The following is a 20,035-nucleotide window of genomic DNA, read 5'->3' on the forward strand; positions in this document are numbered from 1 at the left end:
ATTCTGCTATCCGCTTCTGTCTTATGAGTGAGCTTATTCCATTCATAGTCACCTTTTTATTACTAGTTTTGTATTACTCTCCATCTTATTTTCTTCTGGTTATCCTTCTTTCTCTTTACCATGTTCCTCCTCAAAAGTCTGCTTTGCTTCTGACGACTACTTATTCTGCCCTCCCTTTTATTACCACACCAATATCTATTACCCCTTCCCCCTTCTGTTTCCCTGTTGAGTGACAGGGGTTTCCATACTCAACTGAATCAGTGTATATGTATATATGCATGCATCCATGTACGTATACTTACACATATACATACATACATACATATATAGTGAGTGTACACACACACACACATGTACGTATACTTACACATATACATACATACATACATATATAGTGAGTGTACACACACACACACACACACACACACACACACACACACACACATACATATTCTTCTCTCTTTGAACCAATTCTGATGAGGTTTAGGCATTGCCTACAATCTCTTCCCTCTTCCACCCCCTCCACTACAAAAGCTCTTCCTTTTGTGCCTCCTTTATGTGAAAGAAATTTCCCCATTCTATCTCTCCCTTCTCCCAGTGCGTCAATCTTTCTTCTTCTTCTTCTTCTTCTTCTTCTTCTTCTTCTTCTTCTCCTTCTTCTTCTTCTTCTTCTTCTTCTTCTTCTTCTTCTTCTTCTTCTTCTTCTTCTTCTTCTTCTTCTTCTTCTTCTTCCTCCTCCTCACCATCACCATCACCATCATCATCATCATCATCATCCCTCTTTTTCTCTAGACTCCTTCTAACTGCCTTAATAATGATAAATCTTAGGAATTATATGTATCATTTCCCCATATAGGAATGGAGACAGTTTAACTTTATTGAGTCTCTTATCATTGCTTTTTCATGTTTACCTTTTTGTGCTTCTCTTGAGTCTTATGTTTGAATATAAAATTTTCTATTCAGCACTGATTTTTTTTTCATCAAGAAGGCTTTAAGGTCTTATTTAATTAAATATCCATTTTCTACCTGAAGAATTCTCAGTTTTTCTGAGTAGGTTATTCTTGGTTATCATTCTACCTCTTTTGTCTTCTTGAATATCATATTCTAAGCCCTCTAATTCTTTAAAATGGAAGCTGACAAATCTTGTGTGATCTTGACTGTGGCTCCATCATACTTGAGTGGTTTCTTTCTGGATGCTTGCAATATTTTCTCTTTATTCTTGTAGCTCTAGCATTTACCTAGCATATCTCTAAGTTTTTTTTTTTTATTTTGGGATCTCATTCAGAAGGTTATTGGCAGAGTCTTTCAATTTCTATTTGTCCCCTCTGGATTTAAGATATTGGGATAGTTTTCTTTTATAATTTCTTGAAATATGTGTAGGCTAGTTGGTTTTTGTTTTGTTTTATATTTTATATGGCATTCAGGTAGTTTAAGATTTCTTAAATTATCTATTCTTGATCTATTTTCCAAGTCGCTTGTTTTTCTGATGAGGCATTTCACATCTATCTTTTTTCATTCTTTTGATATTGTTTTGTTGCCTTTGGTGTTCCATGAAGTCATTAGCTTCCACTTGTCCATTTCTATTTTTAAGGAATTATTTTCTTTAGTGAGTTTTTATAATTCTTTTTCCATTTGGACAATTCTGCTGTTTAAGGGCTTCTTTTCTTCAGTGAATTTTTGTGCCCCTTTTGCCATTAGGCTAATTCTGTATTTTTAAGGTGTTATTATCTTGAGAAACTTTTGAACCTATTTTTACCAAGCTGTTCATTCTCTTTTCATAATTTTTTGATTACTGTCATCTTCCCCCAATTTTTCTCTACCACTCATCTCTTTCTTTAACTCTTCTGAGAATTCTTGTTGGACTTGAAACCAGTCAGCACTTTCTTTGAGGCTTTGCTTGTAGCTATTGTCACACGGTTATCTTTTTTTGACTTTATGTCTTGGTCTTCCCTACCACTGTAGTAGCTTTCTGTTGTTAATTTTTTTTTTTGGTTGTTATAATTGGTTCTTGTTTTTGTCTTGTTTTGCTGTTTGTCCATTTTTTTCTAGCCTTCTTCTTGATTTTGTACTTTATGTTGAAATTAGACTATGCTCACCTAGGGTTGGGGAGACACTGTCCCAAGCTTCAAGAATTTTTGTGCAGCTGTTTTCAGAGCTAGTTCTAGAGCAAGTTTTCAGTGTTTGCAAGGTGGTGTGACCCAGGGAGGGATAGGGTCACTGCTCTCCTGATTCGTGTTATAGCCTTTTTTCAAGAATGGACCCTGCTATTCTGTAGCTGCAAGTGCTCCTCAGGGCTCTAGAATTATAGCCAGGGCCCTTGTTGTCCTGCAGCCACAAACACTAGTGCTCCTCTCTATCTTAGACCTGTGACCATGGCCCCTGCTCTCTTGTGACCAACCACAAGTGCTCCTCTCCACCCTACAACCATGACCCAGAACTGTTTATGGGTTTGCCAGTGAGCTCGTCGCGCGATGTTTGTTGGCTGTTGTAACTTTGTCCCGTGTGACGCCTTGCTGTGTCCCACCACGCGACCCTACGGCCTTGCCACCCCCGAACATGCCCCAAAACGCCACCATGCGCCCGCAACATGCCATCCCATGCTTCCTAGCATGATATAACATGTTCTTAGCATGTCATTGCATGTTCTCAGCCACCACATCACGCGCAAAACAGGACACTTAGCATGTTATAACATGTTCTTAGCATGCCATCACATGTTCTCAGCGTGACATAGCATGTTCCTAACATGTTATCAGTGCTCTTAGCGTGTCATTGCATGCCCCAAACACGCCCCAAAACTCTCACGCACCCGCAGCATGCCGGCGCATGCTTCTTAGCATGTTGTCACATGTTCTAAGCATGACATAACATGATCCTAGCATGTTCTCAGCAGTCTCCGTATGACACCGCATGTTCTCAGCAGGACCACTAGCATGTCGCCACATGTTCTTATCATGTTTTCAAAATGTTCTTAACATGTTATCACAGTTCTTAGCATGTTGTGAGCTCGTCGCGGCATGTTTGTTGGCTGTTGTGACCTTGTGCCGTGTCACGGCCCCACTACGCGATCCTACGGCTTCGCCACCGCCGAACACGCCCCAAAGCACTCTCACGTGCCCGCAACTTTCCGTCGCATGCTTCTCAGCATGTTGTCACATGTTCTTAGCATGACATAACATGTTCTTTGCACAGACCATCAGCATGTTGTGACATGTCCTTAGTATGTCATCACATGTCCTTACCATGCTAGCGATGCCATTATCATGTTGTCATATGTTATTAGCATGTTCTGAGCTCGTCACGCCATGTTTGTTGGCTGTTGTGACAATGTCCCGTGTGACGCCTTGCCGTGACCCACCACGCGACCCTACGGCCTCGCCACCCCCGAACACGCCCTAAAACGCCATCACGCGCCCGCAACATGCCACGTCATGTTTCTTAGCACGTTGTCACATGTTATTAGCATGTTATTGAGTGTCCTAAGCATGTTCTCAGCAATCTCACCGTGTGCTAAGCGAAGGACCCTTAGCATGTTGTCACATGTTCCCAGCATGACATAGCATGTTGCTATCATGCTCTCAGCAGGATCGTTAGCTTGCTGTGACATGTGCTTAGCATGTTGTCACATGTTCTTAGCATGTTTGTGAGTCCATCGCACCGCATTTGTTCGCTGTTGTGACTTTGTCCCGTGTGACACCTTGCCGTCCCCCACCACGCGACCCTACAGCCTCGCCACCCCCGAACACGACCCAAAACGCCACCACGCGCCCGCAACATGCCATCGCATGCTTGTTTGCATGTTCTTAGCATGTTATTGCATGTTCTCAGCATGTCATTGTATGTTCTTAATATTTTAAAAGTGTTTATCATGGTGCCTGGTACATAGTAAGAATTATATAAATGTTCACTGTTATTATTATTATTATCATTATAATAAAAATTTTATTATAATAGTGACCCCAAAGAGCTAGTCATTAGCTATTTCTAGGGTAAAAGGATAAGGTTAAAATTTTCATGTTTTATGTTAACATTGTTTTGAAAAGCTAAGTATATGGTTTTTCTTGTTCTCCTTGAGCTTAAGCCACCTCTCCTCACAAGGAAGAATTGGGAAATACAGCCTAAGAAAACTAATTTAAAAAGTCAGGGTTTTTTTAACTTAGAGAAGAGATAATGACAATAGACGTCAAATGGCTAGCTAAGAATATGAATACAAGCAAGCAAGCAAGATAGTCCCCAGCCTCAAGGAGCTTACATTCTAATGACAGAAGAAAAAACATAAAAAGGATTGGGGTGGGTCCCCGCACTGGGGTAGGCAAGGAGAAGGATTACTATGGAGAAAGTCCAGGCCAGTGTCAGGTCCTTCTCTCTGGACTGGTCACTCTCTTCATGGGAGTACCATTTCAGAAGAGATTCCAGCAAAGCTTCACTTTAGTCACACCTGGACTTTCTCTAGACTCTTCTTCAAACTTATGATTAGAGGGAGAGAGAAATAAAATCATCAGCTGCTTTTGTCCTGGGGCTAAATAACAGGCCCCTTCCTCATGAAACTGGCTTAATTTTCACAGCATCATAAGACATTAGGAGACCTTAGAGATGACTTTTTTTCCACCTTCTTATTCAATAGGTGAGGAAACTGAAGTCACAGAGAGATTAAAGTGACTTTCCAAGGCTTATACAATTTGTAAATGATAGAGCTGCAATTAGAGATCAAGTCTTTTTGATCCCTAATAATTTTGTTTTTGATTGTCTGAAAGAGATGGGCCTGTCACCTTTATTTTTGTTTGCTTTCAAAACAGATATCTTAAGAGGGTGAACATCTGGCCTGAGCTAAGTGATTCTAGATTTTCCTCTTCATAGGTCCAACAGATGGTCTATTCATTTTCTTTAGACTGGTAAAGCCAAGGAAAGGGATAATATTAGTTGGGTTTCCTAGCATTTCTTCTCAGCTCTTAGAAGGCTGCATTCTCTTTGGATCCTTCATTTTTACTCTTGACTCATGGCAAGACTCAAGGTAACAGTTATATGGTGATGTGATCAAACCCTAACATAAATATAGCTATGTGTAAAACACTTTTAACACTTTGCCCCCAGTCAGCTTTCTTGACTGCTAAATTTCAAACTTTTTGTATTCTTCTCTTATAGCAGAAGTCTGGTGCCATTCTTCCCTGTTCAATATCATTGGGGAGTGTGTGTGAGTGAGTGAGTGTGAAACATAAAATTTATATTCAATTGTTTCTTTAGTAACCATCTCAGACACCTCAAATCTGTTATACAGACTAGTTTCTTTTAAAGAGATACATTTCAAATTGCAACCATTTAAATATATTGTACTCTATGTTTTGGGCAATGGATGAATGAATGAGTGAAAAAAAGCATTTCCTGAGTAATTACTATGATCTAGGAACTCTGCTAAGCATTGGGAATACAAAGACAAAAGTGATGCAGTCCCTGCCTCAAGTAACTTTATATATATACCCCCCATACATGTATACTCACATGTATATGTATGTGTATATACATAAATATCTGTGTATCTATTTATCCATCTATCTTTCTATCTGTCTGTAATGGCAGCAAAGGAAGGGAGTCTGGGAAGTCACAGGAATGATGATGTCATTCAAAGGGTCGTTTAGTTCTTTTCCAGAAGCAATGGTCAGAGTTTTACCGTGCTCAGTGCAGGGGCAGAAAGTGGTCATGATGGTGTGATGTGTGGTGAAAGATGTCAAGAGGGCACCACTGGATCAATGGATATGAAGTTGATTCATACCATAGCCTAGGCGAATTTTCATTCACCAGTAAAATTGAATGGCTTAACTGCTTCAGGTACTGGGGGCATGATTTCTCAAGTTCTGGTCCTCAAGATCAAGTTCCAAGGGGTAAAAGTAGCAGATGGCAAGATGATTCAGGTGAGTCCATGGATAGAATGTGGACATCTAGAAGTAAACTCTAGAATTTTCTAAATCCAATTCTTCTAGAATTGCTGGTGGTAATTAGATGGTTCTGAATTTTCATCCCAAGCATTTCTGATTTCATAAATCTATATAACTGCCATTTTCAAGGTCATTTATCAACATATTTTGTCTGAGTTCATAAGGATGCTATTCATAAAAGGGCTTTGAATTTTACTCTTGGATCTTATGATTTCAATAGCACCATTTGGGGGTAAACAATCTTTACTTATATTTGACAGGTTCAGTGGTGTTGTGTACCTATTGGTGAAGTTATATTTGCTTGTTCTAAAAACTATTTATGTAGGTTTTGACCTACAGGTCACGTACAACAACACCTTCTGGTGTTGTTGCTGTTGACATCATTGTTGTCATTGCCATTACCATTGGTAGAGTCATCAACATCATCATCATCATCATCGTCATCATCATTATCATTATCATCATCATCATCGTCCCTTCCACCTCCTTGAATATCTCATTTTTTCATGGAAGGAACTATGAATTCCCAAGAGTTATGCCAGCTGAACACAAGCTCAGGCAGTCTTTCCAAGTGAAATAAGCTTCAGATAAGAATCTAGTGATGAACTTGTGTGGATGGATATATCTATAGTCTTGCCCCAGCCAAATATAAGCAGGCTCATCTTCTGATGATGATTATTTTTTAGTCAAGATAATCTTAAGGGCTGTTGATGTATGAAAAATGCCTATCAATGAAAATATTTAAGTTTTAATTTCATGAGGCAATAAAATTTGGAACTAAAAAATTACATTAGATGGCTAAATCATTATCATCATAATCAATACTATGATGAAGAGAAGAAATTCCATGAACCACTCTAAACATGGAAACCAAGTTTCGAAAGTAATATCATGTCTATTTCTTTTTAAATCTTTATTTGTTTGACATTATCTCTTTTTCTTCCTTTGTACTCTTTCTTCCCTTTGGATTTCACTTTGTAGTCCTAACTTTATAGTCCAAACAATTCCTTCTACTCTGAGAAAATCCCTACTAGTTTGGAGAATTGTAAATATACTTTCTATACCTTTTTATTTTTTTTTTTAATAAAAAGCCTCTCTGATGAAGATAGAAATATGGAATCAAATAAGAGTGCTTGATTTACTTTGACTTTCAGAAGATTCTCTTTTCTTAAGGACAATGTCTATTGTCAGCTTCCCTTTGGAAACAATATTTTTTAAAAAATATTTTCCAGGTCAATCACGTTGCAATCAACTTACAATTGCCTGATTTTCAGCTGATTTCCTTCTTTAACTCACTTTCCCATATATAACCAACTTTCAAAAAATTGATGATTTTTATATTTGTAAACTTTATCTCTGTTATGTAGATGAGAAAGGAACAGAAAGTAGATTAAGTATTTTGGTGGGAAGGATATGCTCAATAAATGCTTGCTGATTCATTCATATCTTTATCAGAGGAGTTTTGTCACATTTTCTCTCATCTCATCTTTTTCTGATGGATCCTTACATCTGGGGTAGCTCCTTGGACATAGAGAAGAATTCTGCTGAGGTCATAGGGTTTTAGGTTTAGAGCTGGAAGGGACATTCAAAGTCACCTATTTTAACCATTTCACACTATATTGCAGATGAAAACTGAGTCCCATAGAGGTTAAATGCCTTGCCTAACACCACAGAAATAATAAATAGCAAAGTCAGGATTTGAATCCAGGTCCTTTGACTCATCCAGAACATTTTCAACAGAACTAAAATGTACAGGATTGTTTCAATAGAATCTTTCCTGATGTCAAAAGACTGCTCATTTATAGATCTTCATGCCAAACAAGCAAATGCACATGCATTAGCAAATATATTAAATGGTCTAGTAAGTTCTGATACTCTCTTTACTGTTTTTCAATTAAACAGTTTGCCCCCCTTATTAATTATTTGAAATATCATAGGCACTATGCTAACTGGAACACTTGAATATTCAATTTTATTGATGAAGGGCTTTTATAAAAAAGAAACATTTTATAATAGAATCCCAAATTTATCATCATGTGTTGCTAAACTGTCATCTCTATGTGAATTCTGTCTAAAACTTAGGTTTGGGAAATTCATGAGAACATTTTACTTTTGTTTCCCCATATAAACATGGTCTATTAATTTCCATCATGACTGTTGTTGTTGTTTTATAAAACTGATTTTCACATTTTTCAAGTGCATCGTTTCTTCCTCAGTGACTACAAAAAGTTTGTACCTTAATTAACCAGGGCCCTTGATTTTTATTTCACACAGGATACTGCCTCTGCTAATTTTATGCCATTTACACTCCTCTCTATTATAGAATCTCTCCCCACTCTGTATCCCATGAGCAATTCTGCCTGTAGGTTGAGCCAATTTTATCCCTATGAGGTATTTTGAAAGGTATTCTCTACTTTAAAAAAGAAAAATAAATAAAGAATAGTAGTTTCCCAAACTGTAGACTTTGTGTATACGTATTTCACATTTCACCTATTTTGTAAGGTTTTCTTTTTCTTTGACTGTTGAGAGTCCCCACTTCCTTATATTCTTCTTCATGAAGTAGAGGCCTTCGTGTTTTTCTAGCAATGGTTTTGTTTCAATTTTATGGCTTGCCTATATTTCATGTAAGCTTACCCCCATCACTTTAGACTCAGTTTCAGAACTAGAAGGGACCCCAGAGGTCATCTAGTCCTTTATATCCATCAATAAGACGCTTCTTTACAAACAGCAGTCCTGACAAGCGCTAATCCAAATTTTTCTTCTAATGATGGGAGTACTCATTGCCTTAAGATGCAACCCATTCCACTTTAGTAGAGACTTACTTGTTAGGAAATTCTTCCTTATAAAATTTCTCCCTTTTATAATTCCACACATTGTGCTTGGTTCTATACTCTGGGGCCAAAAAAGAATAAGTAGAATCCATCTTCTACATAATAACAGTTAATCATTTACAATGACCATCATATTCTAAGTTTTTTTTTTCCTGTTGAACCTCTCTTCTCCCCCAGCTGTATACTCGATACCATAAACTACAAAACTCAAAACACCTTGGACAAAGTTGAAATATTGAGCCTCTGAGATGAGAAACACATTTCTTAGATTCAAGATCAGCCTCAACAAAACACTTCATACCGATTTTATTCTGTTTCTATCTATGCCCAGATTAAACAAAACCCGGTTAGTTTCATCTGCCAGGATTTTTTCCCCCTTCTCCATTTTCATTTTTAAACTATGCTGCAGAAAGTAAAAGGGAAAAAAAAATCAAATTAGATGGCAAGGTTTCCAGTGCAATGAGTTTGCTCATCCTTAGTTTATCTTTGGCAAATGAGCATATATAAAACAGTCCACCTCCTGTTCTACTTGCAACGATATAAGGCAGTTCCACTGAATGACCCTGTTAGCCTAACCTTCAATTTGCTGGGATTTGAACTCTGAGTTACAGCTTACTAACGTAGTTTAACAGCTGGTACAAGGGCTTCTTTTGAATTTTTAATCACATGAATTAAAGATGGCTGGAGATGCTTTCTCAGACTTTTCCTTGCAGTGATCCAATGCACAAGAAGACAAGCATAGGTAGGCCCTGGAGAATTAAGAGCACAAAGGAGCTGTGTATTGTGAAGCTGTACTGACTACATACACTCTTTGTTGACCAAACTGGGAATGAAAGTCTAAGATATATGTAAGAAAATTGATGCATGCTATGCAATGCATCAATAAGTTCATAACATGGTTCGATGTGGTGAAATATATGAAATAGAAGTAAAAGGGGACATTTTTCCTAGCCAAATTTAGATAGGAAGTCCTCTGAATGCAGATATGCCTATATTTAAGAAAACTGAATATGCGAATATTATCAGCGAGCAGAAAAATCTGAGAATGATTTCTGATAATTGGAAAAGACTCAGTATTTTCACCTGTACATTTCTTAAATAGTTATTTCCCAAATAATAACTCCATCTTATGGCACTTTGGAATTTACAGAGTTCTTTCCACTGAAATACTTGTATAGAGAAAACATTTTAGGCTAGGAGAGATGAAGGTATTGGCTCCAAGTCACACAGCTAACGTCAGAACTTGTATTTGAAGTCAGACCTTTTCCTTCAACTCTCACATAAAACAAAAGTATGATTTGATTCATTTTTAACAAATGCTTTCACCTTTTTAGGAGCCTATTTTTAAAAATGAGGTATACTTTTATTTCTTTTTTTAAATTTTTCTTTTTTTAATTTTTTTTTCCATATGCTTTTGAGTTGAAAATTTTTCTCCCTTTTCCTCCCCCCCCACCCTCCCCAAGATGGCGCACAATCTGACATAGGCTTTACATTTACATACCCATTAGACATATTTTCACATTAGTGAAATTGTAAGTAAAAATTAAAACCCATAGGAGGGAATGAGGTATACATTTAGACAATAAATAAAACAATTCAGAAATGTATCTTCATTCCATTAATGTCTTTTCATTGTTTTTTTTTATTTTATGTTCCAATTTTTCTTCTTTTCTATAGTACCTCACCCAACCATTAAAAAGACAAGCAATGCAATACTCATATATATGAAGTCATGTGAACCTTGAATTTTTAATTCAATATCTGCCATGTTGAAAAAAAAACACAAGAAAAATAAAGTGAAAAAATATGTTTCATTTGGGACTCAGCATTCATCAGTTCTCTCTCTGGAGGTGGATAGTATTTTCATAAGTCCTTTGGGATTGTCATGGGTAGAGTGCCAGTATGGCAGTCGGGAAGTCTTATCTTCCTAAGTTCAAATCTAGCCTCAGACACTTTAATATTAGCTATGTGACCCTGGACAAGTCACTTAAACCTGTTGCCTTAGTTTCTTCATCTATAAAAATGATCTAGAGAATGGCAAGCCATTCCAATACCTTTGCTAAGAAAACTCCAAATGGAATAAGAAGAGTTGGACATCAATGTAACAAACAACATGAACATTTTATTGATCAGAGTAGCTACACGCTAAGAACATGTGATAACACGCTAGCAACACGTTATGTCACGCTAAGAACATGTGACGACATGGTAACGGCCCGTGTTTTCAGCGTGGCGCTGTAGCTGAGAACATGCAATAACATGCTAAGAACATGTTATGTCATGCTAAGAAGCATGCAACGGCATGTTTCGGGCGCGTGGTGGCGTTTTGGGGCGTGTTCGGGGGTGGCGAGGCCGTAGGGTCGCGTGGAGGGGCACGGCAAGGCGTCACACGGGACAAAGTCACAACAGCCAACAAACATGGCGTGACGAGCTCACAAATATTCTAGGAACATGTGACAACATGGTGAGAACATGTGGTAACATACTAAGAACATGTAGAAGCATGTTGATGGTTCTGCTGAGAACATGATAGCAACATGCTATTTCATGCTAAGGACATGTGACAACATGCTTAGGGCCCTTCGCTAAGTGCACGGTGAGATTGCTGAGAACATGCTATAACATGCCAAGAACATGTGACGACTGGTGTTGCGGGCGCGTGTGGCGTTTGGGGGTGTGTTTGGGGGTGGCAAGGTCGTAGGGTGGCGTGGTGGGGCACGGTGGTCACAACAGCCAACAAACACGGCGTGGCGAGCTCACAAACACGCTAGGAACATGCGATAACATGTCGAGAACATGTGACAACACACTAAGAACATATTATAACACGCTGGGAACATGCAGCAGCATGCTGATGGTCCTGCTGAGACTATGTTAGCAACATGCTATGTCATGCTAAGAACATGTGCCAACATGGTAAGTGCCCTTCGCTTAGCGCACGGTGAGATTGCTGAAAACATGCAATTATGTCATGCTAAGAACATGTGACAACATGCTAAGTGCCCTTCGCTTAGCGCACGGTGAGATTGCTGAGAACATGCTATGACATGCTAAGAACATGTGACAACGAGTGTTGCGGGAACGTGTGGCGTTTTGGTGCGTGTTCGGGGGTGGCGAGGTCGTAGGGTCGCGTGGTGGGGCATGGTGAGGCATCACACGAGACAAAGTCACAACAGCCAACAAGCATCGCGCGACGAGCTCAAAAGCATGCTAGTAACATGTGGCAACATGGTAAGAACATGTCACAGTATGTCGATTATGCTGTTGAGAGCATGGTATCAACATGCTATGCCATGCTAAGAACATGCGACAACATGCAAAGAACATGATATGCCGTGCTGAGAACATTGATGACATGCTAAGGACATGTGATAACACTAAGTACATCTCACAACAAGCACATGATCCTGCTAAGAAACATTTCATGTCATGATAAGAACATATGACAACATGCTAAGGGCCCTTCGCTCAGCGCACGCTTGAGAATGCTGAGAACATGTTAAGAGCATGCTATGACATGCTAAGAACATGTGACGACGGACTTTGCAGTCCCGTGTAGCGTTTGGAGGCGTGTTCGGGGGTGGCGAGGCCTTAGGGTCGCGTGGTGGGGTATGGTGAGGCGTCACACGGGACAAAGTCACAACAGCCAACAAACATCGCGCGACGAGCTCACAAGCATGCTAGGAACATGCGATAACATGCTGAGAACATGTGATAACATACTTAGAACATGTCACACTACGCCGATGATCCTGCTGAGACCATGGCATCGACACACTGTGTCATGTTAAGGACATGTGATAACATGCTAAGTACATACCATGTCATGCTAAGAACATGTGACAACATGCTAAGAAAGCATGCGACGGCATGTTGCGGGCGCGTGGGAGTGTTTTGGGGCGTGTTCGGCGGTGGCGAAGCCGTAGAGTCGCGTGGTGGGGCCGTGACACGGGACAAAGTCACAACAGGCAAGAAACATGGCGCGACGAACTCACAACATGGTAAGACATGTGATAACATGCTAATGATCCATGATCTACAGCGTGATGTGTGCTGAGAACATGCAATGACATGCTAAGAGCATGTTATGCCTTGCTAAGAACATGCTATGCCATGCTAAGACCATATCATACCATGCTAGGAAACATACTACAACATGCTAACAACATGTCACATCGCGCGGGAAAACATTGACGACACGCTAAGAACATGTGATAACATACTAAGTGCGTCTCACAGCAAGCTCACGATCATGCTAAGAACATGTCATGTCATGCTAAGAACATGTGACACCATGCTAAGGGCGCTTCGCTCAGCGCACGGCGAGAATGCTGAGAACATGCTATGACATGCTAAGAACATGTGACAAACGGACGTTGCGGGGGCGCGTGGCGTTTGGGGGCGTATTCGGGGGTGTCGAGGCCGTAGGGTCGCGTGGTGGGGCACGGTGAGGCGTCACACGGGACAAAGTCACAACAGCTAGCAAACATGGCGCGACGAGCTCACAAACATGCTAGGAACATGTGACAACATGCTAAGAACATGTCATGACATGCTGATGGTCCTGTTGAGAACTAGCTAATAACATGTTATGTCGTGCTAAGAACATGCGACAACATGCTAAGGGCCCTTCGCTTGGCTGCGATGTTGTTGCTGAGATCATGCTAAAACATGCAATAACATGCTAAGAACATGTGAAAACTTGCTGAGAAACATGCCACGGCATTTGCGGGCGCGTTGTGGCGTTTTAGGGTGTGTTCGGGGGTGGCGAGTCCGTAGGGTCGCGTGGTGGGTCACAGCAAGCCGTCACACGGGACAGTCACAACACCCAGCAAACATGCCGCCTCTCACAACGTACTATTAACACGTGATAACATGCTAAGAACATGTTACAGCATGCTAAGGACTCGTGCTTAGAGCATGGTGTGGATGCTGAGAACATGTTAATAACATGCTGAGACCATGTTATGTCATGCTAAGAACATGTGATAACTTACTACGAGCACGTGACGGTATGTTCAGGGCGCGTGGTGGCATTGTGGGGCGTTTTCGGGGGGGTGGGGCGCCCGCACGTTGTAGGGTCGCGGCAAGGCGTGATATGGACAAAGACACAACAGCCAACAAACATAACACGACGAGCTCAGAAGGTGCTGATAACATGCTGTGACATGCTAATACATGCTAGGAACATGCTGTCTACATGCTAAGGAACATGTGACTGACATGCAATGACGCACTGAGTGCTTGTGATGGCGTTGTGGGTCATGTTGCGATGTGGTTCACTAGTGTTGTGCAGACAACATCCGATAACATTCTAACAACATGTGATGACATGCTAACAACATGTGATCCATAGTGTGTCATCCATTACACCATGATGTCCCTCTCAACTAGAGCCTTTCTTTTGGAATTTTAAGTGAACTTGCTGCATACAAGAGGTAAGATTCTAAAACATTTTCTTCAGATCTTTAGAGTAGACATCCACCCACTGAGGATAATTTAGGTGCCAAAAAAGCCTGGAAACAGGAGTATGGATTAGTATGATGTGACATAATGAAAGAGCTCTGCATTGGAAGTCAAAAGATCTGGATTCAAATCTTCACTGGCCTTCTTATTACTTGGGTAACCTTGAATGTATACATTCCCTTCTTTGGGATTCCATTTCCTCATCTATAAAATTAGTTCTATAATTTCTAATCTCCCTGAATGCTACTATCTTGGCGCAAGAGCATAATGATCCCCACTGGGTTGATGGAGGGTGTTGTTGCCAAAATACTGTCTCCAGAAATCTCCACTTTCAAAAGCGAATTGGAGGAATGATACTGTGGAAATAGCAATGGACAAGAAGACAGCATTAAACCACTTCCCTTCTTCCTTGGTAAAATAAAGTGAGTGGGTAAGAAAATCTCTCAAATCCTTTCCATAGCATTAAAATACTATGATTCTATCTTTAAAGACAAGTTGGTTACATGTAGTTGAGAGGGTAGGAAGTCTAGTTGTTTGGCACAAAGCAATAATCTCATAGTTATAAAGAATCCCTGGTGAAAAAACCCCCTCGGTTGATGCAGGTGGTCAAATGTTTGACAGTCTATATTCTTAAAAGGTTATCTAAAATACTCTTGCTCTACAGAATGTCCAAAAAGCACTTTGGCTGAGTTTGTTAAAACTTAACTGAATGGCTTGTCACAGCATCACAAGGCAAAGTACAGGGACGGTTAAACTAAGGATTTGAAGGAACTGTGATCCATGATTCTATGCTGAAACTATAGCCAAAACAGAATTTACACCTCCCTCCTTTGTGCCTCCCTTCACACCACCCTTAGTGACAAAAGTCTGAAAAGTTTATATCTGAACCAAACCATTCTTGTATTTCCCTTGAGGTTTGGATATTTTAGTCACATAGTTATCCAATTAAAATGAAATCACATACCACAACTTTTTCAGTCATTCTCCAATTGATGGGCATCTATTCAATTTCCAATTCTTTGCCACCACAGAGTGCTATAAATATTTCTCTGGCCCCTCCCCCCACAATCTCTTTGTTATGTAAACCAAGTGGCAGTATCACTGAGTCGAAGAGTATGCACAATTTTGTAGTCCTTTGGGAATAATTCCAAATTGTTCTCCAGAATGGTTGGGTCAATTCACAACTCTATCAATAATGCACTAATGTACCTATTTTCCTACATATACTTGAACATTTGTCATTTCCTTTTCTATCATGTTATTCGATATGATAGATTTGCAGTACCTCAGAGTTGTTTTAATTTATATTGCTCTAATTATTAGTGATTTAGAGTATTTTAAATGACTATTAATAGCTTTGATTTCTTCTTCTGAAAACTGCCTGTTTCTATAATTTGACTATCAATTGTTGAATGACTTTTATTTTTATAAATTTGACTTAGTTCCCTATACATTTGAGAAATTAGATGTTTATTAGAGAAACTTGGGGTTAACCCCACCCCCAGTTTTCTGCTTTTCTTCTAATTTTGGCTGTGTTTTTTGTGCAAAACCTGTTAAATTAAGTGTCATCAAAATCATGCATTTTACCCTGTGATCCTCTCTATCTCTTGTTTAGTCACAAACTCTTCCTTTATCTGACAGGTAATCTTTTCTATGCTCCCCTAATTTGTTATGATATCACTCTTCATGTCTAAATCTTATGATTATTTTGAACTTATGTTGGTATGAGATGTGGTACAATTTAAACTTATGCTTAATTTCTACAGACTGCTTTCTAGTTTTCACAGCAGTTTTTATCAAATAGTGAGTTCTTGCTACAATAGCTTGGATTATTCCATTAACTTCTTAAGGAAATGCACAGTTGGTGACAATGCTTATGTGGCCCGGTTGGGAGAAACATGAAGAAGAGGAAGCATTGCAAGTGTTTCTGGGTGGAAATAATCATTTGTTGCCTATGTAGAGATGGTGGCTGCCTGTATTTGTATTATGTAAATCACTTCTCTGTTATTTATTCTAGCCAGATCTTTTTTATAGATTCAGTACCCAATTAATAAATGTAGGCCGAGTGGGTGTGCCCTTGCCCAATTGTTTCAGCAGATTGACATTTAGAGAAATAGGAGAAAGCCTAGTTATTTGGAGATTCAAGTTCAACCACTTCAGAAGGATTAAGGATGATTTAAAATTCAGCAAAGTCATTTGAACAAATGCAGAAAGGGAGAAAGAAACAATGATAGGGAGGCAACCAAAACAAAACGTCACTTCTGGATTGTGTTGTAATTTCACTTAAATGTATTAACCTTTCAGAACACCTGGAGGAACAATATGCTGTCTCTTCAAGTGGATTGTTAATGACAAGCCTTCAGTTATGTATACAAGTTTAGGGTAAAATAGAGGGTTTTGTCCCTTTTTTGGATATAAATGTAGTATGTGCTGTTTTTCTGGGCCATATGAAAGCTCAATGCTAATCTCTCCCTAACTTCCATTTTCCTCTTTCCAATCCTTCAAGTTTATAACCTTAGAGTCACTGTTGACTATGCCCTTTGTCTCATCCCTCGTATTTTATCGATTGTACTCTCACAGTAATTTTAGCATAGTTCAGTCTCTTGTCCTCTCTGTCTGAACTATTTTAATGTCCTTCTTTTCGGTATTCCTGCACCCAGATTCTTTCTACTTTAATCTACCCTAATACGGTTGACAAAAGGATTGTGCCAAAGCACAGATCTGTCCATATCACTCCTCTGCTCAAAGAGTTCCAGGGGCTCCCTCTTGCCTCCAGTACTAATTGTTGACTCCTGATTAGCTTTGAAAGACCATCACAATTTGGCTTCAGCTAACCTTTCCAGGCATCTTACAAGCTGCTTTATCCTTTATTCAGGCAAGCAATCAATAAATATTTATTAATCGCCTACTCTGTGTCAGGCACATTGCTACTTTTGGGGATACAGAGAGATGCAAGACAGCTTGTGACCTCCAGGTGCTCACAATCAAATGGGGGAGATGACATTCAAACAGATATGTACAAACAATATACATTCAGAATTAATAAAAATAAAGCAACAGAGAGATGGCACTAGGATTAAAAGTCACAGGGAAGGGCTTCCCATGGCTGATGAAATTTCAGCTGGGACTTGAAGGGGGGCAGAAAAGCTAGGAGGCGATAATGAGGACAAAGAGCAAATCAACTAATTTGTTGTTTCCTGTATACATTATTCCATCTCCTTTCTTTGTGCCTTTGCACAGAGCATCCCAGATGCCTGGAGTGCCCTCCATCCTCACTTCTGCCTCATATAATCTCTAGCCTTATCCAAAGCATTCAGCACTTAGCTCAAGGGCTGCCTTATGTAGAAAGTCAATCCCGGCCAATTCAAAAACCAATTGCTAGTGATCTTCCACTGTGACTCATATTGTATCTACTTTATATATGTTTAATGTTTTATTTTCCATATACATGTTGTTTTTTCCCAATATAATTCAGACACCTTATGGTCAGGTATTTTTTTTTAATTTTATTTTTGTATGCTCAGTGCTTAATATAGAACTGGCATGAGGTAGGTGCTTAATAAAATGCTTATTAATGAGGTGGGAGAAAATTGAGTTGTTCAAAGCCACCTATAGAACAATACTATATACACCAAATGCTCACTGATAACTCATCAATTATTTATGCTTCCCTCTTTTCCCCCTTAGAAACAGCAAGTTTTGGACTTTTTTTGTGTTGTTGTTTTAGGCAATGGGGTTAAGTGACTTGCCCAGAGTCACACAGCTAGTAAGTGTTACATGTCTGAGGCCGGATTTGAACTCAGGTCCTCCTGAATCCAGGGCCAGTGCTCTATCCACTGTGCCACCTAGCTGCCCCTGACTTTTTTTTTTAAAAGGATTGCATGATGAATCCAATAGATGTTAAAGTACTCCCCAAATTACTATCAACAATGACCAAAAAACACATCTTAAATATCTACTACGTACAGAACAGTGAACTTCCGTTTTGGGGAAGATAAAAGGATTAAATAAGATATGCTGTTCCTTACTTCATGGAACTGATGTTATAATATAAGAAAAAGATATCAGTGGAGATGGCAATCATACATTTTCCCAGCAATTCTTTTTTTCCTTTCCCAGGGACTTTAGGTGCTCATAAGGGCTTTTATAAATAGGCCCAGCTTCTGTACCAAAGGCATCCTTACACACTGTTGATTTTCTTTCCCCATCAAGTAACTTATTAGAGATAGCAAGTAAGAATTGCTATTTATGTTTCTGTCTTGCATCCTTATAGTTTAATATATAAAGAGAACAAAACTAAAGCAAGGAAACAGAAAAGTAAAGGAAATGCAACTCATTAAAAGGTCCATTTCTGGCCAAAAAGTAAAGAACTAGACTGAGATGTAATACAGTCAACAAGTTTTAATATTGATAGGCTTCAGTGGGGAAAGGCAGAAAGGAAAATAAAATAATATATCATCACTCTGGATAATATTGAATATATTTTTATCATGTGATTAAAATAATCTTTTGGAGGTAGTTTCCTATATTTTTAATGTTATCTTCTTTTTATTTGACTTTTAAAATCTGAGTTCAGAGTCAAATTTATTTTCCAGTGGCATCTGCAAAGCACCATAGCAGGGGTGGGGAACCTGTGGCCTTGAGGCCATATGTGGCCCTCTAGGTCCTCAAGTGCAGCCCTTTGACTGAATCCAAACTTCACAGAATAAATCTCCTTAATAAAAGGATTTGTTCTGTAAAATTTAGACTCAGTCAAGAGGCTGCTCTTGAGGATCTAGAAGGCCTCATGTGCCCTCGAGGCTGCAGGTTCCCCACCCCTGGTATAGAATATTTTGTAGAAATGGTAACAAAACTTAAATTGTAGTGATCATATTCTGACAATACAATTATGAGATAGTGATTTAAGTTACCAAGACAATTTATAGACTCTTTTTCCCTGTGAAAGCTCTTAAAAAAGAGAGAGGATGAAAACCTTTGCGTCTGATCCATGAATGCTATGTTAATCATGCCCATATTTACGGTGCCTTCCTTCTCTACCATAGGCACCTCTCTGTGCCTGGCAGGCACCTTCATTCTTAATATGTGGCATACAGGAAGAGTGGAAGTGTGGTATAGTAAACTGAACTTTGGCCTGGGAAACAAGAGACCTTGTCAGCTCTGGTAAAGTATGCGATCTAGAAAAATTTAATGTAATTTTTATGGGACATAATATCACCATTTGCAAAATCAGTGGACTGGCCTAGAATTATATCTGATAGTGCCACTCTTTAACATGATTGGATTAAATTTCTGTTTATGGATGCATCAATTCAGGCAAACAACTAACTTATTTCATGTATAAAATCAGTTAAAATTGTTGAAGCTCTCACGTATGTTAGGAAAAGAGGAGGGGCCAACAAATAGAACAGTGTGTCAGAAAGAATTTTTTTTTTAGGCAATTGGGGTTAAGTGACTTGCCCAGGGTCACACAGCTAGTAAGGAAAAAAAAATGTTTTCATGGGTCCCAGAAGGCAGAACTGGTGGAAGTCTTCTGATTTCCCTGAGAAAGGGAAATCTTACATTTTACAAGACATTTACAGGTCTTGCATTTCTATTAGCATCTGTAGCATACAGTGCTTTGCACAACTTATTTGAAAGTAAGTGCTTAATAAATGCTCTATACATCCCTTCATTCCTTCATGTCATAAGGATATTGTACATAAAGAAGATCTTTAAAAAACAAATAGCAAGCTCTAGCATTGTAATGAATTTTGCCAGAAATTAGCGAATCCCTCCTCATGTAACTAGATGGCACAGTGGATAGAGTGC

Source organism: Phascolarctos cinereus, unplaced genomic scaffold (genome assembly GCF_003287225.1).
Source record: "Phascolarctos cinereus isolate Bilbo 61053 unplaced genomic scaffold, phaCin_HiC Scaffold_726;HRSCAF=1367, whole genome shotgun sequence".
Classification (NCBI taxonomy): Eukaryota; Metazoa; Chordata; class Mammalia; order Diprotodontia; family Phascolarctidae; genus Phascolarctos; species Phascolarctos cinereus.